Source organism: Marmota marmota, unplaced genomic scaffold (genome assembly GCF_001458135.2).
Source record: "Marmota marmota marmota unplaced genomic scaffold, marMar, whole genome shotgun sequence".
In the NCBI taxonomy this organism is placed as follows: Eukaryota; Metazoa; Chordata; class Mammalia; order Rodentia; family Sciuridae; genus Marmota; species Marmota marmota.
Genome location: NW_026000196.1, coordinates 6,914,806 through 6,919,507, shown reverse-complemented (window position 1 = coordinate 6,919,507; position 4,702 = coordinate 6,914,806). Strand labels below are relative to the sequence as shown.

At 35.3% G+C, this 4,702-nt stretch overlaps 1 non-coding gene across 1 annotated transcript; it reads left to right on the top strand.

The window, feature by feature from the left end:
* Positions 1-803: 803 nt before the first annotated feature.
* On the top strand, positions 804-876 carry Trnaa-cgc. The gene has a single exon. It is a non-coding gene; the product is annotated as a tRNA-Ala (tRNA).
* Positions 877-4,702: the final 3,826 nt, after the last annotated feature.

Genomic DNA, 4,702 nt, shown 5'->3' with positions numbered 1-4,702 from the left:
AAAAGATTTCTTAAAAGTGTGTAGATCTCACTAGTAATAAAAGGAAAAGGAAAATATGCCTATCAAATCAGCAATCATTTAAAAATAGGATACTTAATTGTGGTGGCAGTTAGATAATACTTATATGCAGATACACAATTGCTATTGGTGAGCAAGGCTCTGACCTTTGAAGAAAGCAATGTGCATTATGCACAAGAACACTAAAATATACCAAGGTTCCACTTTCAAGGTCATACGCTAAAAGCATTTTATAGCCTTTTTTTTTATTTTTATTTTTTTTATTGGTTGTTCAAAACATTACAAAGCTCATGACATATCATCTTCCATACATTTGATTCAAGTGGGTTATGAACTCCCATTTTTTGATTCTGCAACTTGTATTTTATAGCCTTTTAGCCTCTCAAAAATATCCACAAAAATGATGTAAAGAAAATGAAACACAATCAAAATCTCTATTTTCCATGAAACTAGGGACTATCTTTAAATGTGAAAATAATGTGTGAGATCAAAGTGCAGATGGAAAAAAAAAATTTAATGATTAGCAAGGTATAAGAAACTCCTAGGGACTAACTGGAGATAGTTCATGGAAAGTTCCTGTTGGGACCAGACTCCTGTTGTTTTCCTACTCCATCATCATCCGTGTGCTAATTCACTCTTCCAGTTTCGTTTCATGGTCACACGATGACTGCTCCAACTCCAAACATTATATCCGTGTTCTAGTCAGGAAGAAGGAAAGAGGGGAGATCAAAATTCACTTATATGCCAACTGAGTCATTCCTATTACAAAGCTTTCCTCTAGGGCTGGGGATATAGCTCAGTTGGTAGAGTGCTTGCCTCGCATGCACAAGGCCCTGGGTTCAATCCCCAGCACCACCAAAAGACAATGACAACAAATGCAGAGAGGTAAAAAAAAAAAAAAAAAAAAAAAGCTTTACCCTTTAAATAACTTCCATTTACAAATCATCAACCACCCTATCTAAAAAAGATGCCATGAATACATTTCCTCAGCTGGAAACATTATCATCACCTAATATATAGAAGATTATTGCTAGGCAAGAAAGGGAGGATGGACTATGTTTAGAAAACTTGCAGATTTTGCCTCAGAAAGTCATTAGATGATGCATAAAAATGAAGAATTCAAAGAGACAGCAATATATAAACATTATTTGAAAACAGGCCACCAGAAATTATTATAATTTTAAAGGTTTCTTTTTTGGGGAAAGAAAAGCAAAGAAGAGGAACTAGAAGCAATTATTCTCTTTTTCTTATATTTTTTCAGCATCTTTGACTTTTATATTAGGGACATGTCCTAATTTACTAAAAGAAAATATAATTTAAAAATTCAAATGAAACCAAATAACCGAAAGGTATATGAAAAAAAAAAAGTTTAACATCACTTAATCATCAGGGTAATGCAAATCAGGGTCACCATGAGATAATACCTCACCCCAGTAAGAATGACTGTTATCAACAAGACAAAAGGTAGCAAGTGCTGGCAAGGATGTGGAGAAAAGGGACCTCTGGAACACTGTTGGAAGGAATATCAGTTAGGGTAGCCATTATGGAAAACAACATGGAGATTTTTCAAAATATAGAATTACCATCTGAACTAGCCATTTCCTTAATGGTAAAGAGCCAAAGAAAATGAACTCAATATGTGGAGGAGACATCTGCACACCCATGTTCATTGCAGCACTGTTCACAATAGCTAAGAAATGGGAAACAACCTAAGTGTCCATCAACTGATGAGTGGAAAAAGAAAATGTGGTACATATACACAATGAAATATTATTCATCCATTAAAAAGAACAGAATCCTGTCATGTGACAGAACCGGAGTGGAACCGGAGATTGTTAAGTAAAATAAGCCAGGCACAAAAATACAAGAACCCATGATCTCACTCACATGTGGAGTTTAAAAAGTTGATCTTAAAGAAGTCGAGAGCAGAATGGTGGTTCTTAGAAGCTAGAGAGTAGGTGACACGGAGCCATCGGGAGAGGCTAATCCACGTGTACTAAATTCCAGCTAGACAGGGATAAGAAGTTCTTGTGTGCAACTGCACAGCAGAAGTACCATAGATGACAACAATATACCAACACAATTCAAAAAGCTAGGAGAAAGGATTTCTAAAGTTTTCACCCATAAAGAAATGATAAATATTTGAGGAGATATGTATGCTTAACCTGATTTGAAGATTATACGTATACACAAGTATCAAAACATCCCATGTTATTGCATTACTATGTGCAATTCTTATGTTTTTAAGTACCAGTTAAAAAGATAATCTAAATTTTAAAAATTCAGTTTCAAAAAAATCATCAAAAATGAAGAATGTTTTAATCTCATTAGTAACCCAGTTCAAAGGAAAATTAAAAGAACAGCAAGATCTCACTTTAATTCATCAGTTTATAAAATATTAAAATAGCAATAATAGCAAACATTGGCTCAGGTGTACAGAGTCAGGTCCTCAAATAGTGTGGATGGGAGTGTAAATTGGTACAACATTTTTAGAGATAAGTTAAGCAGTTTCTATTAAAATTTAAAATGTGCAGATTCTTCAAACCAGAAATTTCATGTCTAGGTATCTACCCTAGGAAAACACTTGGCACAGATGCAAAATGATACATTTAAGGGTTCTTGTAGTATAAGAATAGAAAAAAAAATGTTTAAAACAACACAAATGTCCATCAGTTCAAAAATGACTTGACATGTCACCGTGACTCTCAATGCAGTGTTTTTCAAAGGAAAGAAGTTATATATTTTGTTATGAAAATATCTCCTAAATCTATATCATTAAGTAAAAAAATAAATAAATATAGACTATGTGCAGTTGAAAATACACAAAGAATTTCATATTTCTATACCCATTATAAAGTCTGAATGGGTGGTCCTTCAACTGAACATCGTGGTTTCCTTGATTGAGAGGAATCCAATTAGAAAAGAAAGGGAAGGGACAGAAGACACATCAGAAGTTTGATCTATCAATATCATTATTCTCAAAGTATCTTTTTTTATGAATATACCACAAACTTAAGAACAATGTCAGGCAGTCTCCTAAAAAATAGAAAAACCCTTGAAGAATCTGCAGACCCAAGAGCCACAGCTGGAGCTTGGCTTGACTGTGCTTCCTGATTCTGAAGCAAGTTCCTCTGAGGGAGGACACCAGCATTACCACTGCAACAGTCTGAAGTAGTCATAAAAACAACCAATTTTTCACTTTACCTATTTTTGAAATGTTTGTTTTAATTGAGTGATTAGCCAGTTTTGTTAAGGAGGTGATTACAGACATAAATTATCTTTCGAAAGCAGTACTTGAAAAAAAATACAAATGTAAACAAAACCAAACATTAAAACAACAACAACAATTCAAATCCAACTGTGCAGTTATTTTAAGAACAAGATATATTCAGTCAAATGCAAGCACAGCTAACCCTTTATTGAACTGAAATCCACCTCTTGCTTTTTCCGGACCAATTGGTCCTTGACTTTAGATATTGCAACTGTTACATCCGGACAAGGTGTGCTGTCAACATGTGCATGGAGTTCTGATTTCCAGCCCATGTTTCAAGCATGCAACAGTGCTCTTACATCACCAGGGTGTTGTTGATTTGCTCCATTGCAATTTGTTAAGTTAAGAGCACACTTAACGTCAAGCCTAGCAGATGTCCTAAAGCCTCACACAATACAGGAAACTGCTCAGTTTATCTAGTCTTCCATCTTGCACACAACCCCCAGAAAGAAGGGAAAGAATGGTATTACCCATGCAAGAGGGCAGGATAAAATTCAAGAGGTCAGAACACATAATTATGTGGTCAAGAGTTTTTCTCCTACAAATTCTGGAGGACTAAAACACCCCACTCATATTATGTCCTATCAAATATTTGAAATATTTCAGATGGAATCCAGAAACCAGGTTGGGATCCTCTTTATTCTCTCTTTCAGAGGTAGTAAGGAAATTTCAGAGACAAGCTCAATGTGTGTAGAATTCTAGAGCAAGGTATCTGCAGCGTTTGCACATCGCACTGGAGTTAACTTTTTGCTACCTTTGCAGAGTTTGCGGATGAGAGGAAAGTAACTGCTCTCTGTTTTTAATAAAATGTTCATCCATTGTAAATTGCCCCCAAAACATCATGAGAGGCAAAAAATAGCTGCCTCCCCATTTCTATTGTCCTTGGCAACAAGTTTAACTGCTCAAAATTAATTTTGCAAGTAATTGCACCTTATAAACAGCATCTCTGTAAACCATGGAGTATAACCTCCAATACACAGCAAAGAAAATTCCTAAGTGACCAATAAAGATGTTGCTGGGTGTCTTCCTGCTAATAACAGGGACCAGCTTCCAGGATGCTTCAGTTTTTTCTATGAGTGTTCCTGAAACTCTCACATTTTTATCCTCTCAACTCAAATGTAAAGAAAGATTTTGTTTTTCTTTTTTCCCCTATGCTACCACTAAAGAATCAACAGAGTATGCAAAAAGGAAGTGATAGTTATGCATCGTACTTAATATGTGTGTTCCTGTACATGCAGTTTAATCAATACAGCAAACAGTATGATGTATGTGTCACAGGAGGGGAAATTGCAGCCTAGGGGCATACAGTCTATAAGTGGAAGAACTAGGAAATAAAACCTGAACATTACAGACTCCACTAAAATCCCATTTACCAAGGCCAAATCTCAAATCTGATGCCCTTCTTGTTTGTAA